Below are 23,092 nucleotides of genomic sequence, written 5' to 3'. Positions count from 1 at the left end.
TGAGCTATTTTTAAGGAAATTGGCCAAAAAATAAACACTCCCAACATGGCTTGCCTGGCTTTTCCGGGACATTTAACCGATTTTCAGAAATTCCACCCAGATGCTATTTCCGACAGATGAAACCCAGATATGTTTGGGGAATCCCGTGTGTATGGCAGCCCTCATAATCCTTACCACCAGTCTGTAAAGTAGGTGTGCAGCAACAGAATGGCTTGCACGGAGCCACCTTGTGGGTTCATGGCAAGACTGATTTTAGCATAGCTGTCAACTTACAGATTTGAAAATAAGGGATCAGCAGCCAAAATAAGGGATTTTCTGGGCACAGGTATGTTCAACTTCTGAGCCCCTCCGAGCCTAAGGCAGAAAGCCCAGCCAGCAGTCAAACGAAGCCTCAAGCAGTGGTTCCCACAGTGCAGCAACCTGGCAAAATGGATGCAGCAAGGAAAGCAGTCACCTCTCCACTGGGAAGCGCTGAGCAAAGGCAAGTCCCCAGGCAACGCAGCCGATTTGATCAGCACAAGGCATGCAAGCTCCACCCCCCAGTCGTTCTTAGACTCCTTATTGGGTGAGCAACGCAGCCAAGCAACACAGTTGGAGCATCCCTCCTCCCTGGCCGTCAGTGAGGGAGGGAGAAGAGCTGCTTCCTTTGAAACCCAGGAAATTTAACGGACATCATCAATAAGGGACAGCAGCGGGACACGGCGCTGGGATAAGGGAGTTTCCCACCAAATAAGGGAGGGTTGACAGCTATGGATATTAGGGATAGGGGTGGGGAACCCATGTCACCTTGGATGTTAAGGTAAAGGTAAAGATACCCCTGCCCGTGCGGGCCAGTCGTGTCCGACTCTAGGGTTGTGCACTCATCTCACTTAAGAGGCCGGGAGCCAGCGCTGTCCGGAGACACTTCCGGGTCACGTGGCCAGCGTGACGAAGCTGCTCTGGCGAGCCAGCACCAGCGCAGCACACGGAAACGCCATTTACCTTCCCGCTATAAAGCGGTACCTATTTATCTACTTGCACTTAGGGGTGCTTTCGAACTGCTAGGTGGGCAGGAGCTGGGACCGAAAGACGGGAGCTCACCCCGCCACGGGCATTCGAACCGCCGACCATACGATCGGCAAGTCCTAGGCACTGAGGTTTTACCCACAGCGCCACCCGCGTGGGTATGTTGGATGTTACTGGACTCTTATTTCCATCAGCCAACATAGTGATTGGTCAGAGTTGTAGTCCAAAGCTATATAGAGGGTGCCAGGTTCCCCACATCCCTTGAACCAAGAGTAATAGAATTATGGCCCAGTAAGATTTAATACTGCGTAAGGATTCAAGGAATGTAAAAAATGCAGGCTCTGCCAATGCCAATTTAATGTTACATAAGCTCTTGGTGATATATTAATAATCAGCTGCTAAGATTTTCTGTTTGCTATTGTAAGGGAATTGCTGAGACTAGATATAAAAAAAGAGTAACTGACAGCTTTAAGAATCTAGGTTCTTTGTGCTCTTCTTAATAGATTCGTAGCAGGTGATAATTAACTCCCCTACAGAACTGGGAGAGAAAGCTTCTTTCCACATAAATGACCAAAAAAAACCCCCAAACCCATCAGGAAAATCTAAATCAGAAATACAAAAGAGCTATCCATTACACACTAAGCAGAAATGAATGGGGAAAGACCAGAAAGGATGATCTGCAAGTATACAGAGATTTGTGCATTTAGTTGAGGTTACAAGGGTCTAATAATTCATGTTTTCCATGCACTTAAATAAAAACATTCATAAGGTAAAGGTAAAGGTACCCCTGCCCGTACGGGCCAGTCTTGTCCGACTCTAGGGTTGTGCGCTCATCTTACTTAAGAGGCCGGGAGCCAGCGCTGTCCGGAGACACTTCCGGGTCACATGGCCAGCGTGACGAAGCTGCTCTGGCGAGCCAGCACCAGCGCAGCACACGGAAACGCCATTTACCTTCCCGCTATAAAGCGGTACCTATTTATCTACTTGCACTTAGGGGTGCTTTCGAACTGCTAGGTGGGCAGGAGCTGGGACCGAAAGGCAGGAGCTCACCCTGCCGCGGGGATTCGAACCGCCGACCATACGATCGGCAAGTCCTAGGCACTGAGGTTTTACCCACAGCGCCACCCGCGTCCCTTAAAACATTCATAAAGAAGGTGTCAAAAACATGATAAGCAACCAACTCCTCAGCATTTTCTGCCAAGGCTTTAGAGGCCTCGCTACTCAAAACAAAATTCCATGACACCAGATGGAATTTTTATGAACTGGCAAATGCAAGATCATCACCATTTAATGCTTTACAGTAGAAACACAAAAGATAATAGTGAACTGGCTGGACACTGAACAGGATTGAAGGCTCTCTGAGAAACAAGAGGTATCTCAATGCTCAGGCAGAAGCCAACGTACCCAGTAGAATGCAATATTAAAAACGAAAAAGAAGGGAACAAAGTATCACATGTGGTGGAAATGTAAAAAGATAATGAACTTTTGGGAAATGATTTCTAAGGAGCTAAAAAAAATGTTTAAATTAACTTTCATCAAAAACCCCCAGAAGCCTTCCTTTAAGGTATCATGGCTGCAGACATTCAGAAGGAATTGAGGAGCGTATTTATGTATGCAACCACTGCCGTGAGAATGCTGATAGCCAAATGGTGGAAAGGAGATAAAATACTAACTAAATTGGAATGGCAGGCAAAATTATTTGATTATGTGGAACTGGCAAAGATGACAGGGAAAATTAGGAACCAGACAGACCAAAAGTTCAACAAAGAATGGGATATATACAGATTATATTTAAAAGAACATTGTTCCCATATGAAATCTTTGACGTGCTTTGATTAACTTCTGCCATAATGATGTTGGTTTCTGTGTGTTGCCACTGTGTAGTGCTTGGAGTCACAAGACTCTGTTTACATTCCAGAGATTCCATACTGTTGGAAGTCTCACGGGAGACAGGAGATGGATGTGATGTTTACTGGTTTCCTGTTCCTTTGTTCCAGTTGCTCTCTGTCTTTCACAGAGAGAGGATGTTTTCTTTTCTGTCTGCGTAGCTAGAAATAAAGCTTAGCGATGTAGCTCATAAATCTCGTCACTTCTGCTGCTTTGAAACTCTGCTGAATAGGAACGTGCTTGGAGCCTTATCAGAGGCTCAGGTCGTTAATTATCGTCGGAGGAGAGAACGAAGGCTCGACCGGAGGAGTCGCTCGGTCGAACACAGGTTCCGACAACTATATGCTACAAAGATTATAGATAATTTGTGATAAGTTAAATGCCATACAATATGCAGTTAACCAGGAAACAAAGGACCCATGCTGAGGAAGATGGAAGTCTCAGCATATGGAAGAACTTTATCTTATATGTAACATTTTCTTTGTATTTGATGTGTTTTTTTCTTTTTTATTCTTGTGATGAATGGATGAAATATTTAAAATCAATAAAGATTAAATGCAAAAAAGGGGGGGAGGAAATGGGAGTGGAGCCACATAAAGAGGAGTGCAAGTTGGGGATGGGGGGGATGGAAAATGGGGATGGGGTGGGATTAGAGAAGGGAGAGTGAAAGGGTCTTCTTGAGCCCTTTGCAATTTATGGTACCACGGATGATGCTCCAGGCATCTGGCAGGCTAGAACCCTGAAGAGAAGCACTCCAGTTACAAGGCAAGAATGTGGTGCAACATTACATTTCATGGCAGGTCCCACTTGTATATTCCAGGAGGCGGGCTTCAAGATTCTATCACACTCCAGGATGACCAAGAAACTGAATCCAGGGTGAGGCTATTAATGTGAAAGAGCAGATGCAACAATATGAATGACAGATCCATAGGTGGCAGCAAAATGGGGGCAGAGGGGCAAGTGTCTCCCCAAACAAGGAGCCTGCCCTCCCACTTGCTTCCCCCACAAAAAAAAAAAAAATCTGGCCATTAATGTCATACTGTTATTTTGCTTTCACTGCTAACTTATCTAGAAATGTACTTTTGTTCCTCCCTGCCAGATTTCTATTTTGGTTCCGCTGCTGCTATCTCCAAAAATCTCCTGCCTCCCATCGTAAGAGGTATATTTGCAGTCAAATAAATGAAAGGTAAAGGTAAAAGATAAAGGACCCCTGGATGGTTAAGCCCAGTCAAGGTGACTATGGGGTTGCGGTGCTCATCTCACTTTTCAGGCTGAGGGAGCCGGTGTTTGTCCACAGACAGCTTTCCAGGTCATGTGGCCAGCAGGACTAAACCACTTCTGGTGCAACGGGACACATTGACGGGAACCAGAGCACACGAAAACATCGTTTACCTTCCCGCCATGGAGGTACCTGTTTATCTATTTGCACTGGTGTGCTTTTGAACTGCTAGGTTGGCAGGAGCTGGGACAGAGCAACAGGAGCTCACCCCACCACCAGGATTCGAACCGCCGACCTTCTGATCAGCAAGCCCAAGAGGCTCAAAGGTTTAGACCACAGGGCCATCATTTCATCACACACAAAGTTGGCCATCATTTAGATAGCAAGGTGTGGTGTGCCTTCCTGCACTGAAGGGAGTGCTTATAAACTAGAGCAATGGGGAAGTTCCCATTAATGTAGCCCTTCTTCCTTCCTACTCATCTTAGGTTCACCCAGTGTTGGCAGTAGAACTCCACTCTTCAGACTGGAGAGTTGAAACCACCACAGGGGAAGGAATTGTTCATAGTAATCAGCTCAAAGTTATCAATGCCTGTGGTACACTATCTCTGTGGGAAAAGGGATAGGAGAAGATGGTGGAGAAGATCTGGAGGTATGAACGCAGCACAGAATCTTATTTCATACTCTTATTTTTCCATTTTCAACAGCTGGATGGTTTATAACAAGCTTTGCTCCTGCCGAAACTTTGCTGATGGATCTCCCGATTGCTCCTGGTCTGCTTAATTCCTCTTCCAAAATGAGCATTAAGCAGGCACAAATATCTCAGTGTTTCCCATCCATTTAGACGTCGTCTCTGGCATATTATGGTAAGATGAGACGAATCAATGAGAAAATGTGCACCAAGGTAGGCATTTTACAGCTACTTTAGCCGAGTTCAAGTCTATTAAACAGGGAAATGAACCTAGAGGAAAGTCACTGCGCAAGGCATCTCTCAGTTTAATAACACTTGCATTCGAATTATTGTTAACTTCTAACTTATTTCAGCCTTGCTCGGGATAAATCATTTGAAAGGAAGAAGCTAAAATTGCATATTAGCAAGTGGAAGGCAATATTTAGCTACTGGAAGGAAGAGAAGTGTTCAATGTATGGTCATAAATCTGGGAAGCATCAAAGCTGGCCATCATTTAGGTAGCATTTAACTAATAAACAATTGTGGTTCAGGATGATGAAGTGGTCTGGTGCGTTAATGAATTAGGATGCAATGCAAACCCCAGTTGCTGCGCTGTGGAGCTTAATGGAGTTTGGAGACCATTGGTGCATCTGTAGCCCTGCTGCTTATGCCAGCCAGGACAGAGTGGGAAGGAGAGCAATCAAATCACTGAATCAGCCTCCCAGTGATTACTCCATACATTTCCAGAGTTCCTTGGGAAGAAGGGTTGATTAGCAAACCACTCAGTGAATTGTTAACTCTCAGAGGGGAATACGGCAGACTCTCCAAGTGTCCTTGTTTTCCAGGGACAGTCCCGGATTTACAGAAGCCGTCCCAGTTTCTGATTTGATCCCAGAATGTCTCCCTTTTCCTTAGGACATCCCTATTTTCACCAGAGAAATGTTGGAGGGTATGGAAGTTAGGCTAGGGTTGCCATATTTCAAAAAGTAAAAACTAGGACAGAAAGACCTCAATATTGTTGAGGTTTCTAAAGGAAAACCCAAAGGCTGTTGAGCTTTTTTTTTTTTAGACAAAACCCAAAGTTGTTGAGCTTTTTCTAGTAAAAGCTACAAGAATTTTCAAGGTATGGAGCTTTTCTGGGCATTTTTGACACAATTTAACACCCGTTGCCGGTTTTCTAGGTCATTTGCCTGATTTCCAAAAAATAATCCAGGACGCCATTTTCAGAAAATCAGGTTGTATGGCAGCCCTATGTTATGTGACCCCCGAGCCAAGGAGATAAGTAACCATACAACCTGAAAGCTGCCCTGTATAGCCTTTTAATTTTTTTTTTTAATGTCCAATGGTTTTTTTAATGGTTTTATATATGCAGGAAGCAAGCCAGTCAGATGGGTGGGGTATAAATAATAAAATTATTGTTGTTATTATATAGGGGATCCCTATTTCCATCGGGAAAATGTTGGAGGGTATGATAAGCATTTCCTAATAATTCTTAGCATCCTTACCAAACTCCTGTTCCCAGAATTCTTTGAGGGAGGCTGTGACTGCTAAAATAGTATAAACCTGCTTTAAATGTATGTTGCAAATGTGGCCTTAATGCAATCTCACGGAAGCAGTGGGACCAGCTTAGAATCCAATGGCTCTTGAGCCAGCTCAGCTCATCCGCTTGAACACCCCATTTCAAAGCTTCCAACTGGTTGTTACTGGTGGGGTTCCCTCTTGCAGAGCTTCTGTCTACCTGGCCATTCAACAGATGAAAGGGGGAGCCCCACCCCAGCAGAGTGATGTGCTAGCAGAACCGGGGAGGAGGGATTACCCTACAAAGGCTGGTGGGATAAGATGGAGGGACACCTCCACACAGTCCACACACCCAGTCTGGCACAAAACTGCTTTATAGACCTTTAAAGCCCTAAACAGCCTTGGTGCAGTATACCTGAAGGAGCGTCTCCACCCTCATCGTTCAGCCTGGACACTGAGGTCCAGCGCCGAGGGCCTTCTGGTGGTTCCCTCCCTGCGAGAAGTGAGGTTACAGGGAAGCAGGCAAAGGGCCTTCTTGGTAGTGGTGCCCACCCTGTGGAACGCCCTCCCACCAGATGTCAAGGAAATAAATAACTATCTGACTTTTAGAAGACATCTGAAGCCAGCCCGGAATTGGGAAGTTTTTAATATTTGGTGTTTTAATTTGTTGGAAGCAGCAGCTTCAATGCATTGTTGGAGCTGGGCAAAGGGACTTTTTGATATAATATCCTTTAACATCACTGATGCTGGTCTCTGCAGAATAATGGCCATTTGGCCGGGCCTTTTAAAGCATCTGTAGTTTGGCTGAGTTTTGTTGGACCAGTTGCTAGGTTTTTGATTTGTGTCTGCCTATTTAGGATTTTATGGTTCAATTTTATCCTTGTACTATTGCAGGGTTTGTCTTATTGATTTATGGCTTTGTCTATTAAAGCTGTTGTAGTGGATGTTTTAATTTAGTCTATTTTACTATCCACATTGCCAAGAGAAGACCTTCATTAAAAAAAATGGGGGACTTGATTAAAATAAATAAATTCTAAACATTTTTTAATTCTCAATCATCTATCCATAAACCAACTCTTAAGCACTTTCATATTTTCTTTTTCCAAATATACATATATGTTAGAGAGGCAGAACACAAGAGGTTCATGCGATGAAAGGACCAATGTGCTCACTCTTTAAAAGACCATTTGAGAGGTCTTCTATACTTGTGGTCACACTTTTGTAACACAGGTTAATTATATGCTGAGAAGTATGTGCTGTTTGGGGATGTGGGTGGTGCTGTGGGTTAAACCACAGAGCCTAGGATTTGCCGATCAGAAGGTTGGCGGTTCGAATCCCCACAACGGGGTGAGCTCCTGTTGTTCGGTCCCAGCTTCTGCCAACCTAGCAGTTCGAAAGCACATCAAAGTGCAAGTAGATAAATAGGGACTGCTCAGGTGGGAAGGTAAACAGCGTTTCTGTGCGCTGCTTTTGTTCGCCAGAAGCAGCTTAGTCATGCTGGCCACATGACCCGGAAGCTGTACTGGCTCCCTCGGCCAATAAAGCGAGATGAGCGCCGCAACCCCAGAGTTGGTCACAACTGGACCTAATGGTCAGGGGTCCCTTTACCTTTACTTTACTTTATGTGCTGTTAAGAAAGCATTTTATCCAGCTGCTTATCTAGGACACCCCCCAAAAAATCACTTACACACCCACCTTTGTGCCACTGTGCGAGAAGGACAGGAAGCTTCTCCTGTGTTTGATTTTGCAATGACACACATTTACATCATACACTCCATCGTCTGAGAAATGATTTTTGTGCCCCTCACCAGGCCTGCACCCCCAGAAGGGGCCAGTTTTGTCAACCCCTAGGTATGCCTCTGACTTTATCTGTACAGTGGTACCTCGGGTTACAGATGCTTCAGGTTACAGACTCTGCTAACCCAGAAATAGTACCTCAGGTAAGAACTTTGCTTCAGGATGAGAACAGAAATTATGTGGCGGCAGCAGGAGGCCCCATTAGCTAAAGTGGTACCTCAGGTTAAGAACAGTTTCAGGTTAAGAACGGACCTCCAGAAACAATTAAGTTCTTAATCCGAGGTACCACTGTAGTTCCTTATAGTGCACATTTTAAAGAATTAAACATATGTCTCCTTCTCCTCTGCCAGGCCCCTGCTTCAAGAAGCTAAAAGCAATCAGAAAACTTTTCTCAAATTATTTATAGAAAAGAAAAGAAAACAGCCCTCACAGTGGCAGAGCTAGCTGCTCGGGCACCCAGAGTGGCCACATGCCATGCCCACGGGGGTGGGGTGATCCACCCGGGGGTGCGTGATCGACACAGCGTCAATCTGCCCGGGGGGTGCCCTATTGCCATGGCGGCGATCCACCCAGGGTGGATTTTGTCACCCCCCCCCTCAGGGATGAGACCCGGGCAGCCCATACCTACCTTGCTCTGCCTCTGAGCCCTCACCATTGGCTCTGGGTGCAAAAGCTGCTGCTTCTTCTTCTGATCACTTGTAGCCGAGTAAGATTGTCTTCCATAAACGCTGTTTTAACAACGAGTCCGTAAGTAACTGTGGAGGCCAATTCTGGATCCACACATCCTTCCACAGTGGGGACATTGGTTTCTGGGCAGGAATTGATCACGGTGAGGGTTTGCCAAGTGTGCCTTCCTCCTAGCACGTTTCTCCCTTGTGTCCTGACTTTGAGCGTCTTCAAAGCCCATGACACCTTTGGTGAAGGCTTTTCTCCAGTTGGAGATCTTGCAGGCAAGTGTTTCCCAATTGTTGGTGTTTATACTACATTTTTAAAAATTTGCCTTGAGACAGTCTTTAAACCTCTTTTGTTGACCAGCATTACACTTTCCACTTTTAAAGTTTGGAATAGAGTAGTTGCTTTGGAAGAGGATAATCAAGCACTTGAATTTAAACATATATGGGAAGCTTTGGGGAAAGCATTCACTGAACTGTCACAAAGAATAGAGGCCACTAGCGGGCCAAATTAATTAATTTACTCTTTATCTGTAGCGGTGAGTTTTGAAGCCAACTGGATTAATAATCTGCCATTCCAACCATGCTCATTTTTTAGCATTATAACTGCAAGACAATTAGTCTCAGTTGCTGTTCTGCACCTGCCTTATGATGAAAGGTGTCCAAACACATGAAGTCTGAAATTATACATTTTAGCTGTTCCACGGGGTTTTCTTTTCTTAAGTAGGTTGGAGGCAAGATTCAGCTTGACTAACATCCTTTGTATAAAAGGGAGAGAAGTCACCCTAAGTGGTTCAGGCAGCAATTACCAACTATCCCAAAGGGGCAATTAAAATACACACATACCCTCAAACAATTACAGTGACTTTGAGCCAAAACACATGTTATAGTGGATTACTATCAAAAATGACCTCCTGTATCTCATCCTCCCCTTTCTCTCTTCCAGACAGGAGTGGAGAACTTATGCAGCCCTCCAGATATGGTTGACCAATGGTCAGGGGAGACAGAAGTTGTGGTCTAGGTCCAGAAACATCTGCAGGGTCAAAGGTTCCCTGCTACCACTGCTGTTAAGGTTTAGTTCCATTTAAGTAACATTGTCACTGTTGCAGATACCAGTTTGAAGCAACTGGAAACATAAGAGCTAACTTCTTTTGGAATAAAACATTGTCCAGACCCATAAAAAATATTGTTCAAACTTTTTACCAGCAGAAAGCTTCAGAACAAAACAGAATACATCCAAATATTTGTACAATATATTGTGTTATCTACAGCCGGCTCAGCATCTTGCCTATGAAATGTGAAATAATCCAAACAGACCTAGAAGCAAAGGTCCCTCTCTCTCTCCACAGCCTGCAGGCTATTCACTCTTGCTTCAGGAGAGCTTCATTTTACACCTTCACTCCAATGAGTTTGAGGGATGTGGGTGGTGCTGTGGTCTAATCCACCGAGCCTCTTGGGCTTGCTGATCAGAAGGTCGGCGGTTCGAATCTGCGCGATGGGGTGAGCGTCCGTTGCTCTGTCCCAGTTTCTGCCAACCTAGCAGTTTGAAAGCCTACTAGTGCAAATAGATAAATAGGTACAGTGTTTCCGTGCGCTCTGGCTTCTGTCACGGTGTTCCATTGCTCCGGAAGCCATTTAGTCATGCTGGCCACATGACCTGGAAAACCTGTCTGCAGACAAATGCCAACTCCCTCAGCCTGAAAGCAGAAGTGAGTGCCATAGTCGATTTCAAATGGACTTAACCATCCAGGAGTGCTTTACCTTTACCGTTCAGTAAGGGAGCTAATGATTCACAGGCAACTCACTTTCAAAATGGAGATTTTGAAACCCAATACCTCTTACAAGCCTCACATGCTACCTACAGAGAAACAGCAATCAGCTAGTTAGTTATTAACTTATGCAACCAGAAGCTCAACATGCTCTCCTTGGCTTTAATATAGCCCCTTTGAAGAGCCCAATGTTAAACCTTCTGCAATATACATTTAGGCATTCTCATTTCAGAATCAATTAAACCATTATACTTAAGAGACACATCATGTGATTCATCTTACTCTACTCCATGCCATTGGCAGCTGCTGGTGGTAAAGGTAAAGGATCCCTGTATGGTAAAGTCCAGTCTAAGATGACTATGGGGTTGCGGTGCTCATCTTGCTTTCAGGCCAAGGGAGCCGGCATTTGTCCACAGGCAGCTTTCCGGGTCATGTGGCCAGCAGGACTGAACCGCTCCTGGTGCAACTCTGACAGAAACCAGAGTGCATGGAAACGCCGTTTACCTTCCCGCTACAGTGGTACCTATTTAGCTACTTGCACTGGCATGCTTAGTACCCTGGGACAAGGGAAAACCCAGAGAATGTGACACAGTAAGGCATCTTTCGGCCAGAGGCCATTACCTGCTGTAATGTGATATTTGGGCTGCAGAAAGCATTGCGCCACCCCAAGTAGCTTGCGAATAATGCTTTTCTACTTCCCACATTGCCCCTGGTCCGCTCTTGAACAATTCTTTTTAGTTTAAATTCAAAAGGCTTTTATTTTTTTCAAATTGACACCGTCCCATGTGCCAAGGGTATATAAATCAAAATCCCATATACCTCAACGTTACGTGCTTTTGACATTGAAGTTTCACTTAGGCGAATATTACTCCATAAACAGCATTTGATTAGATTTGGGGGTTGAAATAGTCCACAGAAAGCCGGGTTTAATCATTTGTTTGATTAAAAAGGCAAGGCAGAGCTCCCATTACATGGTAGGAGAAGCTCACATTTTAAAATCTCCTTCACAGAATCCTTCAGACGCATTTTAGGTACTACTGATGATGCCCTTTATCGAAATACTTGGTCTTTATAACTTTACAACTTTTACAGCTGCCTCACTTTGCCTCACTTGAACTTTATAATTGAAAACCAAACCAATGACCTTTAACCGAGGGGGGTAGGATGTGAATGTTGGTGAATCTTACCACAGAACTACATATCTTTTGTTCCTTTGAAAAATCAGACCCTTTACAGTCTTCAGTCAGTATTCATTTTCCTTACCCCACCCCGTTTTCTCAGGGGGGAGAGAGAGAGATGCTTTAAGGCTTTTTTTCTGACATAATGTACTGATAAAGCAAGAAAAAAAGAGTATTGGTTTTGCTCCACTTAATAGCTGCTTAGTACAGTGGAAATTATCTGTCTGATTATCCGTTCTTTCAGAGAGCCCAAATGGCGCTTTGCTGAAAAATAATTGCTTCCAATTATTCCACCGCTTTCTCTTTAGCTTTTAATTATCATGTTTGAACTTCCCATTCTCACCTCCATGAGGGAATCATAGTGTCTGTTTACTGCCTTCCCCTAATGTCATTGCTCTGCCTAGACATATTGCCTCCATTTTCCTGGCACCGCCCTTTGCTGCTAATTTTTTATCTCATTTTATTGGTGTTCTACCGCAAAGCAAATAATCTCTTCAGCTCCCAGGACCTTCATGGAAACCTGCTCTCAGCATGGCCAAGAGAATTTGGAAGTGGGAGAAAAGCAATGACAAACCTAGACAGCATCTTAAAAAGCAGAGACATCACCTTGCCAACAAAGGTCTATATAGTTAAAGCTATGGTTTTCCCAGTAGTGATGTACGAAAGTGAGAGCTGGACCATAAAGAAGGCTGATCGCTGAAGAATTGATGCTTTTGAATTATGGTGCTGGAGGAGACTCCTGAGAGTCCCATGGACTGCAAGAAGATCAAACCTATCCATTCTGAAGGAAATCAGCCCTGAGTGCTCACTGGAAGGACAGATCGTGAAGCTGAGACTCTAATACTTTGGACACCTCATGAGAAGAGAAGACTCCCTGGAAAAGACCCTGATGTTGGGAAAGATTGAGGGCACAAGGAGAAGGGGACGACAGAGGACGAGATGGTTGGATACTGTTCTCGAAGCTACCAGCATGAGTTTGACCAAACTGTGGGAGGCAGTGGAAGACAGGAGTGCCTGGCATGCTCTGGTCCATGGGGTCACGAAGAGTCGGACACGACTAAATGACTAAACAACAACAAACTTTCAAAATATCTGGATTCATGTAACTAGAGGCCGCATCTATCTAAATATCCCCAATTTTTAAGATTTATATCCCATTGCATAGGAAGAGCCCAACTGAGTTGAGCTATCAGTTCTCCATGTCCTGGTTTTCCATCAGGACTAATGTAAAAAAAATAAAATTAAAATCTTAAAGCAAGGAAGAAAACAATCCAAACAGAAAACTGTGACGCCAGCAGCCAATATGGTAATTCAAAGCCCCACCACTAAAACTTATAAGCGTGTCGAAATAAAAATGTCAAGTGTAGAGATGGGAGACTTCTGGACCTTCAAATTCTCCAACTCCCGTTTGTCCCAGCAGCATAGCCAACAGTTAAGGATGATGGGAATTGTAGTCCAGCATCATTGGGAAGCCCACAAGTCCCTATCACCAACCTAGGGAACAAAATCTCTCCTGTACGTTCGAAGCATTGTACAAATGCATGATTTTAATTATTATTACAATACTCCTAAAATTGACCGTGCCTCTGAGGGGTCATTCTATCGTATGTGATGAACCTGCAAGAAGGTCCATCACATGGACCTTAATAAAATTAAGGGGGGGTGGAATTAAGCGACTTTTCCCATGAGGCCAGAAACCTTCCTGATGGTGATACTAGACTATGAAATCCCAAATATAGCCTAATGGCATTTATTATACATGTGACTACAGCAGCAAGGATTCTCTAGGCCCAGAAATGGAAGGAGGAGAGAACACACTCAAAGGAAGAATGGTTGATGAAAATCGTGGAATATGCAGATATGGCAAAATTGATGGCACTGATAAAAGGTACAAATTTCAAATCTTCTAAAGAAGACTGGAAACCCTTTCTACAGTGGTACCTCAGGTTAAGAACTTAATTCATTCTGGAGGTCCGTTCTTAACCTGAAACTGTTCTTAACCTGAAGCACCACTTTCGCTAATGGGGCCTCCCGCTGCCGCCAGAGCACAATTTCTGTTCTCATCCTGAAGCAAAGTTCTTAACCCGAGGTACTATTTCTGGGTTAGTGGAGTCTGTAACCTGAAGCGTATGTAACCTGAAGCATATGTAACCCGAGGTACCACTGTAGTTTATAACAGTAACTATTTTTATTGCATTAGCCAAAGGCCATGGCAACATCCAAAGAAGGAAAAAAGAAAGAATAAAAAAAAACAGCGGTCGCTACATATGCAGTAAAACCATGGTCAGATCCAACAAAATTTCTTATTTCTTATTGTACGGAATAAAAAGTAATTCTCAGAGTCCCCTTTGCAATTGATTGCTAGCCCATCCAGTTCTTTCTTCCTATTCTTCCTAGCTGCCAGGAAGATAGAGAGCCACCTTATAAATCACAAAGTGATCAGTATCCCTCAGCAGCTATTTCATCCTCTCCACCCTTTCTGGTCTATATTAAAAGTTATTTCCCATTTACAAAGACCCACAGCGAGAAATGTAAGAAAACAGCAGAATATATTAAGGAAAATGTTAGAGGTAAGACAAAACCTTAAAATTATATGTAATTTTGGGTTTTAAACATTGGTGTTGGGTGAGAGAGAATGCACTAGTTCTTTTGAATTGGAATATAATTATTGAGTAACAAATGTAACTTTCTATATGGAAAAAAGAGTAAAATATAATAATAATAATAATAATAATAATAATAATAATAATAATAATAATAATAGACCCTGCCTCCAAGCCTTGGCATGGTACTATTATTGTATTCTTCTACACACAGGGCTTATAGCCTCACAATACTCTAGAAGACCAGTTGGAAACTAATGTCAAGGTATTTTGTATCTAAAGCACAGTTCTGTATAAAAGTACAAGTTTCTGGAGTTGGTTCTCCAATTAATCTAGCTAGTTTTGTGCCTTTCTCCTACACCCCAGCATAACAAGCAATTTTGCCACAACTAGCAATACAAACGCAGGCAGATTTTCTACGCAGCTGCTGAATGTCTCACTTGTGAATTAATTATACGGTCACAGATCAATAAAGCAAGCACGTTACATAATTGAAACGAACAAGGGCTACAAAGCAACTTAATGAGACCAAACTAAGAATCATTCCACGAGGTCCCTTCTTTCAGGACTCTCACATAAACGAGGAACATAAACAAGGCAAGTACTTGCTGAAGAAGAGAGACATAAGATTAAGGTTCGACTATCCACCTTGGCCAGCACTCTTATCTTCACTTGCATTCAATGCATTAAAGATTAGCCTTTGTGCTCCTGCAAATGTATCAGGGCTGGGTAGCAGGCAGCAGATTCCGTGATTTAGGAACAAAGAACAAGCCAGTGGTCAGGAGCAAAGAACCAGGTGGGAACAACGACCAAATCAAAAACCAGAATTAAGCAAATTTCCAAGGATACAGGAACATAGCGGAGCTCAGGGACACCTCATTGCTCAACCCAGGAAGAATGGGAGTAGAAAACCCTCTCTCTATATGCCTTCCTTCCTAGAAGGATCCTATAGCCAGCCTTAGTGGGCAGAGTCTGATCAGAAACTGAGATGACCGCCACCTGTATTTCAATGGTTGGCCACATGGGGTAGCCCTATAAAGAGGTCCCAAGGTTGCTGGATCGAAGGGTAATACATGAATGGAAGCAATTTTTCCTAGGGCTGCCATACGTCTGGATTTTCCCAGACATTACCAGGATTTCAAAGGCAGAATTGACATCCGGGGGGAATTTCTGAAAGGTTTCAGTTTTTCCTGAATCTACGAGTAAGGCAAGTCTTCTCTCTCTTTTTGGCTCAACAACTTTCGGGGCTTTTACTATTTGAAATATGGCAACTCCATCTTTCATATGTGCATCTAGAACATATGCACATATGTATCTGGCTTCTCATCTACATCTTTACTTGATTTGAAATTCAGAACACTAGAAAATGCTGCTGTCACTTTTCTCACCTTCACCAGCAGGCCTAAATCATATGCAAAATCGACAAGCTCTTAAGCCACCGAATTATGGGCCTCATTCAATGAGCTGGATAGGTCACTGGATGCCAGCAGGATGTGCACCGCATCTAGGTCACTAGCTGTTGAGTGCACCTGCAAATGCATCAGGGGCACTTTGTTCAAGATACAGTGGTACCTTGTTTCTCGAACGGCTGAGGTTGTCAAACAAATCAGCTACCGAACACCGCAAACCCAGAAGTAACTGTTCCAGTTTGCGAACATTTTTCAGAAGCCAGACATCCAACGAAGCTTCCATTTGAGTGCAGGAAGCTCTTGCAGCCAATCGGAAGCTGCACCTTGGTTTTTGAACAGTTTCGGGAGACGTATGGACTCCCAGAATGGATTAAGTTCCAGAAACAAGGTACCACTGTACATAGACTCCGTTTCTGAGCAAACCATAGTGAATATGGCCACTAAGGTGACTCTGAATTATTTCTTTAATTTTGTTAAAAATTAGCATTGTTGTTGTTATCCTACTTATTTATCATTACGATTGGCAGCAGTGACTTGTATGATGCCCATTAAAATTCTCCATGTACCTGACATCCAAATATTGAAAGAAATTCAGTGTAGCGCTATGGCAATTGTTCCATCACCTCGAGCTTCTCAAGGTGCCAGATGAAACAATCTCTCCTCTCCGCCCCACCACACAGAGCCAACTGTGGAAGGCATGTGGGGACATAGGGCAAGAAGAGAGGGGAAAACCCCATTAGGCTGGTGGAACTTGTTAGCTGAGTCCTGTCCATTGATCAGAACATCTGCACAAGGTCCTATGTACCGTATTTTTCGCCCTATAGGACACACTTTCCCCCCTCCAAAAATGAAGGGGAAATGTGTGTGCGTCCTTTGGGGCGAATGCAGGCTTTCACTGAAGCGTGGAGAGTGAGAGGGCTCGGTGCGCACAGACCCCTCTCGCTCTCCAGGCTTCAGGAAGCTATCCGCAAGCCTTGGGAGCTCCGCTGGAGCTCTAGTCGGGCTCCCAAGGCTTGCGGATAGCAGCCTCCAAACCTGACCTGGTTTGGAGGCTGGCGGTGGGGAGAAGCGTGCTTCTCCCCACTGCCAGCCCCACAAGCTCGGGGGACAGTGCGGAGGCGGAGCGCCGCCTTCCTGCTGTTCCCGGACCTGCTTTGGAGGCTGGCAGTGGGAGCTGCCTGCATCCCGAAGCCTGGGGCGCGCTGAGCCACGCGCCCCGGGCTTCGGGAAGATATCCGCAAGCCTGGGGAGACCACCGCGACTTCCCACCGGGCTCCCTAGGCTTGCGGATAGCAGCCTGTTCTGGGGGCTGGGGTGGGGGAAGCTCGGGCTTCACCCGCCCCAGCCCTGCGCCTGGGGGGGAAATAATTTTTTTTCTTTATTTCCTCATCCCGCCAAAACTAGGTGCGGCCTATGGGCCGGTGCGCCCTATGGGGCGAAAAATACGGTATATAGGATGTTGCAAATGTATCTGTACAGTGGGGAAAATCACGACTATCCACTTCAGAGTCCCAGACAGGAAAATACAAGCAATGAATTCATAGAAATATAGGGCTGGATGTGAGGAGGGGAATAGGCAGTCAGCTATTCAGTCTCAAGACAACACTTTCAATGCTTTAAGTAGACATGTTCTTTGCTAAGTAAAATAACAAGGTATTTCTTGTGAGGGGCTTGATCCCTTGTCCTATCTCCTATACAATTTATTCTGTTACTTAAAGTAATTATTATTATTAATTAAATTTATGTATCACCCTATACCTGCATGTCTCAGGGTGCTTCACAAGATAAAATTACAATATAGAACCACAAAATACATAATCAAAATATAAAAAGAAACAGCTGATTAACCCACCCCCCAAAAAAACCCCTCACATAAAAACAATTTAAAAAAATTTTAAAAAGAAAAAGCACAATTAAAAAGCAAAACATTTTTTTTTTTTAAATTTGTGTATCTGAAGAAGTGTGCATGCACATGAAAGCTCATACCAAGAACTAATAACTTAGTTGGTCTTTAAGGTGCTACTGGAAGGAAAAAAAAATTTTTGTTTTGACTATGGCAGACCAACACGGCTACCTATCTGTAATTAAAAAGCCGTTTGAAATAATGTAAACAGTCATATACTAAAATGTATTGTGTTTGGAGTTTTTTGTTTTTTGTTTTAGTTCACATTTTTCATATGTCCAATCACTTGTTCATGATTACAGTTCTATCTCAGGCATAGTGAACCAATTATGCAATTTGCTGACAATCATAGATACAAGTTGTTAATATGCAACACATGTTCCTGGCAAGCTGGGGAGCCGGGAGACTTCAAACAAAAAGACCCACAACACCTGCAATTCCTTAAAACTACTTCTGCCTGGAGCACTGCTTATGCTGGCTCCGCATTAACATATTGTAAGTGCCACATTTATTAAAATTCACTGAGGTGAATAAACCCATATGATTTGGATTTTTTTGCTCAACCATGCAAAAAGAGAACCCTAAAGTGAGTTGCTTATACTTGTGTGTTAAATGCTCGGGGGGGGGGGGGGAGAGAAATCCCCCTTAAAAAAACTCTCACAGAAGCACCATCCCGAAATGGAATATTGCTACTTAAGTGTGTGCATCGAATGAAGTAGTCCTAGAGATGAGGATCCTGTGCTCCTACAGATATTGTCAGACTCCTAACTACCCCAGCCATCAGGGGTGATGGAAGTTTTAGTCCAACACTATTTATGCCACAGGAAATGGGTGGCGCTGTGGGTTAAACCACAGAGCCTAGGACTTGCCGATCAGAAGGTCAGCGGTTCAAATCCCCGTGACGGAGTGAGCTCCCGTTGCTCGGTCCCTGTTCCTGCCAACCTAGCAGTTTGAAAGCACGTCAAAGTGCAAATAGATAAATAGATACCACTCCAGCAGGAAGGTAAATGGCGTTTCCGTGTGCTGCTCTGGTTTGCCAGAAGCGGCTTAGTCATGCTGGCCACATGACCCGGAAGCTGTACGCCGGCTCCCTCGGCCAATAAAGCGAGATGAGCGCCGCAACCCCAGAGTCGTCCTCGACTGGACCTCTGATGGTCAGGGGTCCCTTTACCTTTACCTATTTATGCCACATTATTAATAGTTTCTATAGTGTCACACAACTCTGATGCTGTTGTTCTGCTACAACAGAACAACACTACCTCTCTGAGCTCATTCCACACGAGTGCTTCTATCATCATTTTTAAATCGGGCCCTCCCTAAAAGAGGGCACGTGTTGCTGTGAGACCTGGAGACTGACCTCCTGGTTGTGGGTGGGTATATTGGACAGCCACACCACCTGATTGGTAGGCCCCTCGTTGCTGGGTTTAATCTGGCCAATGGGGTGCAGTCTAAACAGATTGAGGGACCTATATATACCTATGCACGTGACCCAGAGCTTCCTCTTTCGGCTCGTGCATCAGAACACCCGCCCACCTCTCCCTACTTTTAGGGCATTTTGCGATTGACCTTGCTATGCCGTTGTGTGTCATCTGTCATTGGGACAGGGGCACGGCAGGAATTTTCCCACTTGGCTGATTGGCTGTTGCCATTTGGGTTTCACCTGCCGCGTAGCAAATTGTCACAACTTGTAAGGTTGCGGATAGGCACTGGTTCAGGTGATAGGGATGGGGAACAGTCTCGCCGTCCCTATGTGAAGGGTATTCCGTTAAAGGAATTCAGGGACTCAACTTGGTTTGGTCAACCCCCTGTGCCTGAGTCCAGGGGAGCATCTGGGGAGTGAACAGAGGCTTTTCACCTACCTCAGGTGTTCACCCTTGGCTGACCTACGCTGGAGCCCTAGGTCAGCGCTACCTGCAAGGGTGCAGGGAGCTAGTCGAAGCAGAGTCTATGCAACCACTCACTTTTCTGTAATCAATAAAGTTGTGGCCTAAATTCTGCCAAAAACCAAAACTAAAATTTGAGTCAAATGTGTGTTTATTTAGGGGGGAGGTCTCTGGGTCTGAACACACAACAGCTCAGTCCTGAAATAGGTTGGAGAGTGTGAGATTATGGGGGTGGGGGAATAGTATTCATATTGTTAACAAATGCCTCAGTTCCCTGAATCGTGTGAAAATAGTAGGGGTACGATATTTGCCAAGGTTTGGTTCCCTCTGGAACAAGGGATCTCTAGAGACTAAGGATAATATCCAGCCAAGCAATTTTGACCTATTGAAACCAATGGTCTTCAGTAACTTTTAGCTCAGGGTCTACTCTGAGTATGACTGGATGTCACCCTTGAGGCATTTTTGTAATATTTACAGATTGAGCAGATATGAAAACAGACACTGTAACTCCTACAAACAGCAAAATCCACAGTCCCACATCGTGTCACAGAGAAGTACACCCCCAAAAGGTCTTCTCCAGAGCTCCAAACTGGTCTCTCCCTCCCCTCTTCTGGGTTCTAAACGAAGTCAGCCTTCACACACACCCTGTTTGATGATATCATTCCCTGCCCTTTCTCCGACCAGTTTCTTCTATCTGGAACATTCTAGAATGGGCTCCGTGTCACAAACCAATTGCCACCTCTGGTTCCAGCAGCCCTCAGAACTCCTGGTGGTTTGTTCTCAGAGAGCTCCCAGGTGAGGACCTCACTCAAAGAACTTGGTTGTCACCTTTACTCACATGAAGCTGCTCTGTTTGCTTTGTTTTACATACAGTGTTGGGGTTCCTGGCTGGTTTCTGCGTCCCTACAGCCACAGGAGCAGAGGAGATAGAGAGCCAGGCAAGAACTTCACCAAAAGGCCTGGCTAGCTGCCCATGAGGCTACTCAGAAGGAGGGCAAAGCTCTTGGAAGTCCTTGCTCAAATCATGATGAGGCTGAGGGCCAGGAAGGGAGGCCTCCAGCTCCTGTAGAAGACCCCAGTCTGAGTTGAATCATGGCTGAAGCAACATCTCCCAAGCTGCAGCCAGTCTGACCCAAAGAAATGGACAAGTAGAGATACAGAGTGGGTGATGAGACCTGGGGAAGTTCAGGAGCGGGGAGAGGGGAACACGTGAAACACTTATTTACAGCCGAGGGGCTATGAAACAGATGGAAAGATTCATCCAGTTGTGACTCATCAGGTCTAGAGTGCAGTTTTATTCTTCAGAATGTCTTTCACCTTCAGAATAAGAATGCAAAGGGAAACATAAGAGCCTTAATGAAAATGAATTGAGATACCAGGCTCACTGGCATAGGTAATTGAGGTAAGAATTGTGAAACTAATATTGCATGCTAAATTGTGAAAAATGTTTTTAAAAACTTCATTGGCAGAAATTGCTACAAAATGTGTTTAAAACAAAAACCTAATCAAATCAAAACAGTGCTAATATTGGTGCAGGTAGTAGCTATGGCTACAATCCTATAGCCCCATTCTATGCTGGAGTGAGGCCATGCTGGGATTTACTTCTGAGTGGACATTTCTTTGTTATTTTAAATGCCCCACTTCCACTCCTCCCAGAGGAGTTTCTCAAAGCAACTTGGAAATTAAAAAAAGAGAGATAAAAAGCAATGATCCATCCATTAAAACACAAATAATAAAATGGAAAAAGCAGCAAAAACACAAAAAGCAACCTGATAAGTCAAGCATTTATCCAAATCCAGAAGCTTCTTTCAAAACAAAAGTACCGTATTTTTCGCTCTATAAGACGCACCAGACCACAAGACACACCTAGTTTTTGGAGGAGTAAAACAAGAAAAAAAATATTCTGAATCTCAGAAGCCAGAACAGCAAGAGGGATCGCTGCGCAGTGAAAGCAGCAATCCCTCTTGCTGTTCTGGCTTCTGGAATAGCTGCGCAACCTGCATTCGCTCCGTAAGACGCACACACATTTCCCCTTACTTTTTAGGAGGGAAAAAGTGAGTCATAGAGCAAAAAATACTGTATTTAATGATTAAAGGTAAAGGTAAAGGACCACTGACAGTTAAGTCCAGTCACGAACAACTCTGGAGTTGAGGTGCTCATCTCGCTTTACTGGCTGAGGGAGCTGACATTTGTCCTCAGACAGTTTTTCCAGGTCATGTGGCCAGCATAACTAAGCCATTTTTGGCGTACCAGAGCAGTGCACGGAAACGCCATTTACCTTCCCGCCAGAGCGGTACCTATTTATCTACTTGCACTTTGTGTTTTCGAACTTCTAAGTTGGCAGGAGCTGGGACCAAGCAACGAGAGCTCACCCCATTGTGGGTATTTGAACCTCTGACCTTCTGATCAGCAAGTCCTAGGCTCAGTGTTTTAGACCACTGCGCCACCCGCGTCCCTTATTTAATGATTGGCAGAACACAAATGAAGGGACAGGAAATTCCACATGCAGGACACCACCACAGATAAGGCCCCGCTGGCACATCTGCTATCATCCTTGTCTCAGAAGGCTGTCTTACACACAACAGCTGCTTTTAATTTTACTATTTTGTTATTTCCTACATTTTAATATATTTTTAGGTTGCTCTATCTCACCCTGGGACCTTATGATAATGAGCAGGAAAGAAATCTAATAAAATTAATAATAATAATAATAAGAAGAAGAAGAAGAAGAAGAAGAAGTTAGTATTGTTCTTGTAATAAATAATCACCCCCCAAAAACCCTTTAGGTTTTATTGCTTTGCAATAAGAAGAATCTGGAATGCAACCTGTCAAACAAGTACTAGGAAGGAGGACTTGAGGCCATTATCTAGCTACACTTAAGCACAATCATAGTTTGAACATTAATGCAGGTTTTACTGACATCTCCATCCGTGTTTGACACTGTAAGATTTATGAATGATAGCCAGACCTTTCAAGTCCCTCTCAGAAGCATCTGATGACACACCGCTAACAAAATTCGCTTGTACTGCAGCACAGTGGCAACTGCACGTTCACTTTTTCCTCTTCAGCGTGACACAGAGAATAGCCCCATGAGTTCTGCAAACGGTGGTTGGAAGGTCACACAGTCCAAAATCACTCCATCTTAGGCTGTGCCACAGGCAAATTGCAGGAGCAAGCAAGGTTCACTGGCTGACATGCTACGGAACATACTTATTTTGTGACATCACAATGCTTTTTCTTCCTGTTGGCCCCTGACAACCAAAGCCAGGAAGAAGCAGCATCGAGGACTGGAAAAAACTAGCAGATTATTGGGAATGTATAAGTGATAACGAAATAACGTTAGTGGCACTTAAAGAAGCTCTGTAACAGAACAAGAAATATTGCAAAAAAGCAAAATATAAGAGGGGGGTAAGCATAAAGGTAATACAAAAATTTGGAAATGTGTTTCAAAAAATTAGAATTCGAATGATTGGCAGAGAAGCTGAAGGAAGTCAAAAAATTGAAAATTTATTGTAAATTGTTAATGTGGTATGAATGTATGGAAAATTAATAAAATATATTTTAAAAAAAAAAGATTCCCTCG

The 23,092-nt window shown here is 44.1% G+C and overlaps 2 long non-coding RNA genes across 2 annotated transcripts; one reads left to right on the top strand and one right to left on the bottom strand.

The window, feature by feature from the left end:
• Window positions 1–2,775: 2,775 nt before the first annotated feature.
• LOC310743813 lies at window positions 2,776–22,591 on the bottom strand. Its single transcript, XR_014539246.1, has 2 exons — window positions 22,478–22,591; window positions 2,776–3,237 (listed from the first exon to the last, which is right to left on the bottom strand). It is a non-coding gene; the product is annotated as an uncharacterized lncRNA (long non-coding RNA).
• LOC310743623 lies at window positions 20,249–20,784 on the top strand. Its single transcript, XR_014539118.1, has 2 exons — window positions 20,249–20,304; window positions 20,419–20,784. It is a non-coding gene; the product is annotated as an uncharacterized lncRNA (long non-coding RNA).
• Window positions 22,592–23,092: the final 501 nt, after the last annotated feature.

The sequence above is a fragment of the Podarcis filfolensis genome (assembly GCF_964270895.1).
Source record: "Podarcis filfolensis genome assembly, chromosome: 1".
Taxonomy (NCBI): Eukaryota; Metazoa; Chordata; class Lepidosauria; order Squamata; family Lacertidae; genus Podarcis; species Podarcis filfolensis.
The sequence above is the reverse complement of the archived record's forward strand: the minus strand, read 5'-3'. Positions and strand labels throughout refer to the sequence as shown.